General features: G+C 56.3%; 1 long non-coding RNA gene across 1 annotated transcript in view; it reads left to right on the top strand.

Moving 5' to 3' along the window:
* The first annotated feature begins 5,342 nt into the window (after nucleotides 1-5,342).
* Nucleotides 5,343-11,522, top strand: part of LOC111093073 — a 15,820-nt gene continuing 9,640 nt past the window's right edge. The window contains exon 1 of the long non-coding RNA XR_005380324.1: nucleotides 5,343-5,577. This is a non-coding gene — a long non-coding RNA (uncharacterized LOC111093073). The remainder of the gene's footprint in view (nucleotides 5,578-11,522) is intronic.

Genomic DNA, 11,522 nt, shown 5'->3' with positions numbered 1-11,522 from the left:
GTTGTTTCTGGTTTTTCTTTTGTTTGTTTTTGTTTTTTTTTGTTGTTGTTGTTGTTTTGGTTTTTTTGGAAACAGAGAAGACTACCGCCCCACAAAAAAAAAAAAAAAGAAAGAAAAGAAAAGAAAAGAAAAGAAAAGAAAAGAAAAGAAAAGAAAGAAATGAAAAGAAAAGAGAAAGAATCAAAGGACCTATGTCAAAAATGAACTTCCCAGGTCCTGTTCTGAGACAAGTACGCGTCAGCCTAATAATCACTTTCCAGAAACTCAGGTCTGTGCTGGGATAAGGGATGAACAGACCCCATGACTGCCTGGCACTTTGAGGTCCTGAATGCCTTTGAATTATCAAAGAAAAAGTAATTAGGTTCGGCATCATTTCATTGTTAAGTGTATTTTATTATATTCTTGTTTCGTGAAAATTGGTGATCACCACACAGTAGATATGGTGGGTCCAGAGTAATGTGAATATTCAATTAGCCACAAGACCCTGCTCTTTGACCATTCAGGAATAAACTGGAGTTTATTTAAATGTAGAAAACAGATAAATTAGGAGGTGATCATTTGCATTACAATAGGATTCTTCATTCTGAGGGAGGATTCCTTGTGGGATTCTTTTAAATAGAAAGCTCTCCAAGTACTTTGAAAAATATAATTTGATTTTTAAAAATTCTCTTCTCATGTACTTTTCTCAGGAACATGCCTATTGTACGACACGAGAGGCGTATCTATTTAATTTGGTAATGAGAAAGCCTCGCTGCAAATATTTTGGACTTAAAAAAAAATTCAGATGTACTCGTATGAAAGTCAGACCCAGACTTCAAACTTAAGATCTGTTTCATGACCATTTATTTCCTTCTCTCGAGGTCAGCCCCAAAGCAAGTGGTCAGCCCCAAAGCAAGTGTCGGTTCTGTTAATTCACCTTCAACCAACCTGCCCTCGCCTGCTGGTGCCTGGACAGGAGGGGACTGCGAGGGGCATGTGGGACGCCCCGGAGCCAGCTGGCTGCTGGGGTTGCTGCCTGGTTGCTTTAGAGGATCAGGAAGGAGACAGAAGCAGAGGACCTGGGGCTCAGAAGGGCAAGCCTCTGGATGATGCAAGCAGATTGGGTGGTTTATCACAAAAGCTGTGTGTGTGTGTGTGTGTGTGTGTGTGGCCACCTGGGCCGCTACTCTGGCGCTTAAGACAACAAAGGACAGAAACTGTTGAGTGGGAAGGAGAGTCTGGATGGATGAGCCTGCAGGAGACGGGCAGCCCTGGGGCATCGGGGAGGATACCAGCCTCACCGCAGGCAATCTTGGTGGCCAAGCCCCTCTGCTGGCGCCCGCATAGCTGGCTGTGAGCCCAGGGTCCCTCGTTCTCTCCTGGCTCCTGGGACCACATGCTAAGCAACCCTCCCTCCTGGGGTCCAGTTTGTCAAGGAGGAGAGGCTCTTACTCAGCAGTAACGGGACCCACAGGGGCCCAAGCCACAGTGACTGGTCTATTGGCAAAAATGGTCATGGAGTCAAGGGTGTTTAGAAACTTGGGGTGAGGGGATCCCTGGGTGGCGCAGTGGTTTGGCGCCTGCCTTTGGCCCAGGGCATGATCCTAGAGTCCTGGGATCGAGTCCTACGTCGGGCTCCCAGCATGGAGCCTGCTTCTCCCTCTGCCTGTGTCTCTGCCTCTTTCTCTCTCTCTCTCTCTATGTCTATCATAAATAAATAAATAAATAAATAAATAAATAAATAAATAAATAAATCTTTAAAAAAAGAAACTTGGGGTGAACAAAACGAATAGGCCCTGAGAAGTCATGCATTTAGGAGACTCAGTGGTCTATGCCACGCGCCTGGTCAACCTCCACCAAGGGGACCCCCCAAGTCTTTGCAGAAATCATCTGGGGCACGAGGTGCTCAGTGGGACACACTGTGGACAAGGCTGTGGGAGGACCTCCGGGCGGCGGGGAGCACTCTGACGGCCGTTCCGAGATGGGAACGGCTCCCCCTCTCGAGCCAGCATATTTGGGGTATTTGTAGATACAAAAGCAAAGCTCATCCGCCAGAATGGATTTCTTGATGGGAGGAAAAGGGAACGTGGCAGGGAGGCTTTTCCGGGGGTAGCAGAGCCTCCTGAACCCAGGAACTCAGCCCCTCTCCTGCAGGGGCAGGACTCGGGGTTTTCAGGAGAAACGTGAAGCCTCCTCCTGCCCCAGCCCTAACTGCGCGTCATCGTTAGAGGCTGAGGCTCCCCTCATTGTTGGGGTGTCCGGGCCTTGGGGCACTATCCGGTGCGCTGCCCAGGGTGATTCACCTCTTGAGGGCAAGGCATGAGGGGAAGGCGCTTCCCTTCCACTGAAACACCAGGAGAGGTGCCATGGAAGACGTGGGTGCCCTCCTGGCTCATGAGCTTCTGGAAGGAAGCATGGGCCTGTCTGTTGTGTCCTCCTCTAACAGTCTCCTGCCACGTGTCGGGGGGCGGCTGGGGGAACGTGTGCCTACGGGGCTGCATCCCGAGAGGACGAAGCAGAGCGGGGCAAAGCTCTGGATTCCAGGCAGGCGCTGCCCGGGCCTGGGTGCAGGAGCTCTGGGCACGTGAGTCCTTAGCAGAGGCCCGGGGCTGGCGGGTGGCCCAGAGGCCGGGGGCTGGGTGGCTCCAGGGTGTGCCCACTCCTGCTCTGCTCAGCCGGGAGCCCCGTGGCTCCTCCAAGCGCAGCACCACGGCCTTGGGGAAGCCTCCCCGGGCGGTAATTCGGCAGAGGGACCAAGCTCTGGGTGCACGGCGTAGCGTGGAAGGAGCTCTGAAGGCGGCAGCAGTGACCCGGCCTCGGGACACCCGCCGGGTCCCCTCTAGGACGTTGCTGGCGAAGGCGTACAATGTGACGGAGCCTCATCATCACCTGGAAAAGTGAAAAGACACATCGCGCCTCCCACGTCGGGGGTGACCGCAGGGCTCATGCAGACATGTACAAACCTAGAGCACTCTACAGACGCCAGGTTTGATTAGTACTTTGCTCAGGGTAAACTGAGGCGTAGGGCAGCCACCCAGAGGCAGACGACCAAGCCGGAAAGTTAGTCAATCGGGCTCGTCCAGGAAACCTGCTGCCTCTGTTCCCACAGCCCTGGCCCGGCCCCTGACGGCGATCCTGGAAGCCCGACCTGCTCAGGCTCTGGAACTAATGCCACATCGAGGTCCCCATCTCGGTGGCCTCTAACTAGTGGGAAGCCGCCCCGGCCAGCTGCCTGCAGGGCTGTCACTCTGCTGCTCTGTGACGCGCTCGGGATTAGGAATCACCTGGAATCTGTTCTGTAAAAACAGGAAACAGTTCGCAGGCTGCGTGCACGCTGCAATGGGGTTGTGCAGCCAGGACGCTATACCCGAATTTCTGCAGAGAATGGGCAAGCCCAAGCGTCTGTGAGGCGCACACGCACGGGGAGAGTGGTGCACGACGTGCCCCAGGTGCAGGCCTTGCCCCTAAGGTCACGCCTGACGGCAGCTGTGGTCCCCTCCAAGGGCACCGGGGTCCAGGCGGCTCGGGCAGAGCAGGCTGGGCGGGCCCCAAAGGAAGGCCCCGGAGTCCCCGGGACAGGCTCCTCTCTTCCAGCCCAGGGCCGCCCCCGGGGGCTTCCTGGATCCGCTTAGTCCCTGAGCAGGGCTGAACCCCACTGTCGCTGCAAAGGGGCGCCGCAGCTGTCTCTCCCTCTGAGCCACAAACAGCCACTCTCGTGTCTGGAAAGGTCTCAGCTTCAAGGACACTGGTCACATCAACACCGATGGCTTCTCAAGGGCTTTTGAAAGATCTGAATTTCCTTTCGTTGATTTGGTTGTTCTTCAGACTGGGGCGTTTCTTCCAGGGGATGGCCGAAAATCAGCTCCTTGTTGTTTCTAGAACTTTCAATAGGCCACATCCTGATGTCCTCTCCAAAGAGACCTGGGCCCTCGTCTGGGTGTGTCTGGAGGAAAAGCCACCGCGGATCAGAGTGCGTTGCGGTGATTTGCGCAAAATGACGCGAGAAGGAAGCGGGGAAACCCAGCGGCAGGGACCTCCCGCGCCGTCCGCTGCCTGGGAGCTGACCCCCGGCAGGACACGGGCGGGCCTTGGGGCTCGGCCTCCCGGAGCGCTGCGCCAGTCTGAGGGCGCCCCGAGCGCAGCATACCAGCCGGCCGGGCCCTGCGTGCTCTCTCTCTTGCTCTGGCTGCCGCGGGCCCGAGTGGGTCCGGGTCCAGGTCCCTCTGTGTGAGCGGGAGGGACACCTGTGCGGCCTCGAGGCCGGGGCGGGGACGCAGGGATGCGGGTCCCACCAGCCACTCCCTTCTTCAGAAGGTAGCATGAGGAAAGAGAAGCGAGCAGTGGGTTAGGGACCCGGGGCTCCCCGTCCACCGACAGCATCTAGTCTCACTTGGGGGGCTTCCAAATAATCAGGGGGCACAGCCTGAAGCAGGAGCAGGAGTCCACGTGCCTGAGGGCTCCACAGCTCAGGGGTGGCCTCTGCTCTCGGCACCTTTTCATTCCCAGTCGACTTCACGAATTCAGACCCCTGGGTCAAGGTCAGAGGACGTCCCCCTGTGGAAGCTCCGCGGGTGCCCACGCACTTACAAGGCCCTGTGTCCTGAGGCATCTGTCTGAACTCTCAGCTGCCCGGGTGGAGACCTCACACACACACGAGGACATGTGTGCACACGGCCACACATGCACATGTACACATGACTCCATGTGCAACCTCATGCACACTCAACACATGCCCACACGTTAGCATACAACACACACACGAGGCCATGAGCATACACAGCCACACATACACAACCATGCATGCTCATGTATGCATGCACTGCCCGTGTGCACACAACCTCATGGACACACCACACATGCACACATGCTAGCATACAACACACACATGAGGTCATATGTGCACACAGCCACACACATAGGCACACATATACACATACTGCCCGTGTACACACAACATCAGGGACACACATGCCAGCATACAACACACACACGAGGACATGTGTGCACACAGCCACACACACAACCATGCATGCACATGTATGCACGCACTGCCCATGTGCACACAACCTCAGGTGCACCCGACACAAGCATGCATGCCAGCACACACACACACACACACACACACAGATGCCATGCCCTCACTCCTCTGTCTCTGTCTAGTGAGTCATTTGGTTCTCCTGTGCCTGCGGTTTCTAATTGTGGAAAGAATGGCTCTGTGCACGTAAGTGCCCCTTCTATAAATGCACCGGATCATTCCTTCTGTTACTGACACATAATCCTGAGGGCCAGCTGCTGTAAGCGGCAAACAGGAAGGTGCTGCGGGGCTGCAGGCCGAGCTCGTGCCACGGCAGTGAACGTCGGCAAGTATTTTTAGGTTCCTCTCCGATGAACGCGTATGGGCCTTGCCCGAAAAGACCAGCGTGAGCACCCTCGGCCCTGCTTGGAGTCCCGGGAAAGCGGGGCCTGCGTCCTTCCCAGCCACTTCACAGGCAGGTGTCCTAGTTGCTCCAAGAACAGAAATAGCCATTGTCTGCCTCACGGAGAGGAGGGAGGGGAGCCAGGGAAGCCGCCGCACGGCATCGCCAGCTCCGTGCACAGGTCAGTGACTGTCTCTGCTTCCCCTCCTGAGCTTTCAACCACATCCAATTAGCACTGCCCCGCGTGACGCAGCCGGCTCTCTTAATGAGAGTCATGCTCCAGCAGAACGCATGCGACCTGAGCCTTTAGAAACAGGTGCCTTCCTAGGAGCCCAGGTGGGGATACAAGTAGGACAGGCCCCTCTGTGCAGCTGCGAGCCGGCGGCCTCAGCCTCCTGGAACCAGAAGTTTGCCGGCGTGCGATCAGTGAGGCCGTCTCCACCGCGGCCCACCTCCCCCCAAGGACCTGGGTGGGAGACCGAGAGAAGCAGGGCTCTTGCCTCCCGGAGTGGGGCCTTCTCCGGCCGCTGGGTTCGCTTCTCCGCGTCTGCTGGGTTGCCAGTTCCAGAAACCTCCCTGAGCCTTCTGGAGGGCTGCCCACCGCACGTTCCTCTTGGCACCTACATACACCAATTATACTAAAACAGTCTCTTCATTTGTCTGTTTCCGCTGGTAAAACGCAGGCTTGTCCGGGGCAGGTGCCCAGGGCTGAGCACGCAGCCGCCCAGTGGCTGCTGTTCTTGTGCCTGTTCACCTTGACGTGAGATCACCCAGAGGGAGGGTGGCTTCCGAGCTCAGGGGCGGCCGTGCTGGTAAGGGAAGCCCAAGGAACCGGCGACGGCCCCGCGTAGGTGGGGGTGGAGATCAGAGCGATGCGGCCACAAGCCAAGGAGCGTTGGCAGCTGCCCTGACCCGGAGGAGCAAGACAGGTGCTCCCCTCGAGCCTCTGGTGGGAGCGCAGCCTCGCTGACACCTCCACGCCGCAGCCCAGCACCCGGCCTCTGATCGCCCCTTCTGCCCCGAGGGTGGCAAGATGCCCAGGCAGTGGCGAAGCGCCACGCGGGTTCACCGCGCTCACCACTCCAGGGCACAGGGAGGCCCTAGAGGGACAGGGAAGGGGGGTTATGCGCATAGAAGGTCACCTCTAGGTGCCCTAGTCTTGCAGAGAAGAGCTGAATTGCCCTGCAGTTGGGAATGCGCTCGACATTGACCACATTCCAGCTACTAACCTGGACCCTGGTTCCATGAGAGCCGAAAATAGGAGGTTCCTCTCCCTGGAGAAACTCATTGTCCAGGAGCAGAGATGGGCCTGCAAGCAGGTGTTAATATTAGCAACCACCATCGGGTCTACCCATGTGCCGGGCGGGTGCCACACAGGAGCTTCGCATGATCTAATCAGGGCTGCCAGATTGGCAAATAGAAGTCCGGGCTGCCCAGTTAAATCTGAATTTCAGATAACAACCTTTTTTTTTTTTTTTTTTTTTTTAGTGTAAGTATGTTCCTTATAAGCCCTTAAAAGCTGTTTGTTGCATATCTCAAAGTCTGGTTTGGGCTGAGCGCCCCCGTGTTTGCTGGCAACCCTGAATTTAGCCGTCATAGCCTCAGTCCTCTGGGGGGCGCTGTAGCAGGATCTTCACGTTTCAGATGAGAAAACAGAAGAAGAGGTCGTGTCGTTTCATTTTCACATCAGATTAAAAGCTACTTGGTCAAAAAAACCCAAAAAAGCAAAAGCTACTTGGTGCACGAGATGGTTATAACGGACTTGAGACACCCATGGCCCTGCTGTCTGCGGAGCACCGGGCGTTTCTCGGAGAGCACAGGGTGGAATGTATTTGTCAGAAGCTCTGCAGAACTGCCTTTGGTAGAACTGGGGAGAACATTCTGCAGGACACCTGGGAGAGAGAAGGGACCGGTGGGCCGGGAGTGGGAGGGTCCGAGGGGCAGGTCCTCCCCGTGGTGGAGTAGAATCAGTCCAGTGTCCCACGCGTGCACCAGGTAGTACCCAACCCTTCGATGTGCCCTTGGAAGCGTGGGGCTTGCACGGCACAGCCGGAGCAGGCAGTCCCTTCTCACACCAGCACGTTGACCCCAGGGCAGCCCCGCACCCACCAGCCCTTGGACCGTTTGCACCGTGGGTGAACACTTGCTTCATCACGGAAACCTTCCCGCCCCTTCTAGCATTTCGGGGGGCGCCCGCAGCTTGGAGGACACCTCTGGGTGGTCCCTCCCACCCACGCTGGAGCAAACAGGACGTGCTGCCTCAGGTGGGAGGTCGCGTCTCCCTTTTACAGCGTGCACCCCCCATGTGTCGGCACAAATCAGCACATCGTGGCTACTCGCACGCCTACTCCCTTTGCTCAAGCGGCAGTGGGTGCTTAGAAACTAGTGCAGCGCCCTCCAGCGTGTGTTCTCGAGGACGGATGAGTGGAAGGAGGGAGGGTGCGTCTGTGGGGGACGTGGGGGCGGCCCGTTTCTTTCTCTGCTAACCGTCCAGGTTAGAAGGGGTTTACGAGACATCTCCCTGCCTCTGTCCTGAGCGCCTCTTCCCTCCCCTGGTCCCAGCCCAGGTGGCCGGGATCCTCCGAGCACTGTCAGGCCTCTGGGAGCTGGGCGACAGCAGTCTCTCGTTGCCATCACTAAGGGAGGTGCCTCCGTGGAGAAAACCCAATGACTGGGACAAAGTGATGGCTGAGCAGGTGGGACCAGGGGAGGGGGCACATTGACCGGCCTGGAAAACAGGCCTGATGCCTGAAGCTGAGAGCACGCGTGCTAGGGGGCCCCACGAACAGGGAGGCAGCGGCTCACACTCAGCGTCCTGGGGAGAGCACAGCCTGGCGGGCAGCCTGCAGGGCCTCGGCTCTTCAGGACAATCTGGTCCTTCAACAAACAGGCTGATGGAGGCTCCATCCTGCGAAGGAGGAAACGGACTGGGAAGGCAGCACCAGCTTCCTCCTCATCCTCCACTAACAAGCCCAAGACCCATAAACCACCACGCAAGCAGTTGAGGAGGCCTGGAGCCTGTGGGATGCCCTCTTGAAAAAGGTTCTCATATTTCTTGACTTGAAAAAGGTTCTCATATTTCTTGACTGTGCTATTTGCAGCACCCGGGTGAGGCCTCGTGCTCTTCCACGGCCCCTTCGGCCCCAAGAGCGCCGGCCCCGTGCATCCCCCCTTCCTACCTGCTGGCCCCTCTAGGGGAGGCCCAGCCTGCATCAGCGTCCCTTGCGATGGCAGCTGCAGGGGGACGACCAGGGCAGGCAGCAAGAAGGTCACAGCCCAGGACTTCTCCTGGGGAAGAACCAACGTTTTCAGCTTTTGAGGTGGATTTGTGTAACGCATGCGTTATATGCACAGGGGATTTTAGAACAGCCGACGGATGACTAGGGTTGGAAGAACCCATGGAAACCTCCGGCCAGTGTGGCTCAGGGATGTTGGGTGATCATCATTATGGCCCAAACCGGGATCGCTTCCGGGCAGTTCAGTCCAGACATAACACAGTGAGCGTGACGGCGCACGGGCAGGAGCCACAGCCCCGGGCTCAGATTCCGGCTGTGCAGGTGGACCGATTACCAAAGCGTTCCACACCCAGTCCGCTTCCAGGACCACAGGGCTGACACTAGCGCCGCTTCCTTGGGGCTCCCGGAGGATTCCACGATGGGATCCACGTCCAGGCTCAGAGATGGTCCAGCGCATAGCAAGTGCTCAGCAAACGGTTGCTGGTTTGGAGCCCTGGTGGCCTTGGGTCCAGGTCAGAGAAGCAGCGGTTGATGGACGATACGCCTGCTTATTTGTGATCTGCCTCGTAAAACAGTCTTAATGCAAAACATTTTTAACCCAACGCCTCTAATTTTTGGCAGCAAGCACAGGTCGGTGGCGTCTGTCTCTTTCCTGCCCCCTCCCCCCGCCCCCAGTCAGACCCAGCACACATTGAACACGTGTCCCCCCTCCTCCCAGCAGGGGCGGGGAGAGGGAGGACTCAGGCCAGATGGCGGGTCTCACTGGAACCCCTCAGCAGCTGTGTGACTCCGGGCAAGTCACACAGTCTCTGTGCTCTGCCTTCCTGTGCAGAACGAGGGTTAGAGTGATAACGTCCTCGTAGGTTGTTACGGGAGCCGATAAACTAACGGTCTCAGAATGACCTTGGTGCATATCGTAGGCGTTTTGAGAGGGTGTGAACAAAACCACTTCTCATGGGTCCTTGCTGGAGCTTGGCGGGGGGGGGGGGGGCAGGGAAAGAGGGAGGATGGACGGGTGGGGCGCTTGGGGTCCTAGGGCACATTTGTACGACACCGTGATGGTGGATACACGACCTCACGCATTTGTCTAGACCCACAGAACGTACAACCCAAGAGCGACTCTCACGGACGCGATGGGCTTCGGTTAATAACAACCAACCGATATTGGTCGATCGACCGTAAGGACGTTAGCAGGCTAAAGCACGATGTTGGAAGCTGGGGAGGGGGTGTGTGGAACATGAAGTCACGTGGGATCTCTCCGTGCCTCGTGCTCCGTACTTTTCTGTAAGCCTGGAGCTGCCCGCAGAGACAAAGTCCCCTAATTCAAAGTCGTGCAGGGATTATGCTGTTGTGCTGTTTGACCCGGGAGGGGGGTCCCGCTCACTCCACATTCTTCTACAGACGTGCATGGAGGTCACTCTGCTCTCGTCCCCCCCTCCCACCCCTTTTCCTTCCCTGGTTCCAAAGCCGTGCCTGCCACGGGCTGGCCTGTCCACTCTTTTGAGTCCCAGCAGTGTGTGGCCACTGATCGATGCTGGACAGGCAAGGAGGTGCAGAGCTTCCAGGCTGTGCTAGAGAAACCAGAGATGCTTCTGGACTCCTGCGGTCCCCCTCCACCCCCTCCCTGCTGCTGCCCTGCTCCAGCGCTGCGTCCCCGGTGGCGGCGGGCGGCAGTGTCCGTTGGCGGCACATGTCCTGCGACAGGAGGATGTCCTGAGTGCCAGCTTATCTGCCCTTGGGCTGCCAGCTCCAGCTCTGGTGCCAGGGGGTCTGTCTCCCCACTCAGATCCGCTCCATGACTCATCGGGCTCTGCTCTGTGCCACGGGCCTCCCTGGGAAGGTCTAACCACCGCGAGACGCGGAATGTGGAGTAAGGGAAACAGGGCTCACCAAGATGCCGACCCTCTTACAATGACTTCCACTTAGGCAGGTATCAATATCATGCTGCACTGTCGTTTCCTCACTTCTGTGATTCTTGCCAGCAAACCTGCACAGGCTGTCAGCTCACAACAATGACTTTTTCTAGGTTATTTGGTTTTACGTCTTTCCAAGCTTTGCACAACAGGTGCAATGATAGTTTCTTAAAGTCCAGGAAAGGCGCTCCAAGTCATGGAAAATAAGGAAAAGGAAGAGGCCCTTTGCACCTCCAAGTGTTAGAGTGGGATTCGATGTCATCGTTGCGTTTGTTTTATCTCTAACCATCATCTCCATTGGTGTGTGTGTGTGTGTGTGTGTGTGTCTGCTCTGGCATTCCTCATGCAAGTCAGAGCCTTCTCCCTCAAAGTCATCTTCTCAGAAGGTACTAGAACCGATGCCGGGCCCAACTCTGATGTTGATCCAAGAAACTGAAAATCCTTCACGTGAGAAAACAAGATGGCGGTGACCCCTGGGTGATCGGCTCATCCCCGTTGGAGAGCCCACTTTTCTCGATGGGCTTTGACAAGCTACGCGTGTTTGGGGTCAACCGGGCAAACCAATCCCAGAGAATTGCATGCTTTTGCCCACAGTTAAAGGGAAAAACAAATTTAGAGGCTACTTGTTTGGTGGACTTCAGGAGCCACACCTCCCTACCAGCTGAAGTTAAGTACCCGGAAACATTGTGACAATTGGATCCAGGACTCGGAAAACTCGCAGCATTGATAAGGCCAACATGACAAGTTGTCACTTTGCCGTATGTTCCCTAACATGACTAAACCTTAATAGCCAGGTTATTCTGGTGACTCTAGAATAATCAGGGCAACAGAACAGGAATGAATGGCAGTTACTGTAATTACTCCAGAAAGAGGACCAAAGCAAACAGAAATTCTCTCTAATTTTGTATATTCCCAAAAGGTGCACACGCTACATCATTATCACTATAGAAACTACTTAGGAGTTAGCCCCCAACCAG

This window comes from Canis lupus, chromosome 28, assembly GCF_011100685.1.
Source record: "Canis lupus familiaris isolate Mischka breed German Shepherd chromosome 28, alternate assembly UU_Cfam_GSD_1.0, whole genome shotgun sequence".
Taxonomy (NCBI): domain Eukaryota; kingdom Metazoa; phylum Chordata; class Mammalia; order Carnivora; family Canidae; genus Canis; species Canis lupus.
The sequence above is the reverse complement of the archived record's forward strand: the minus strand, read 5'-3'. Positions and strand labels throughout refer to the sequence as shown.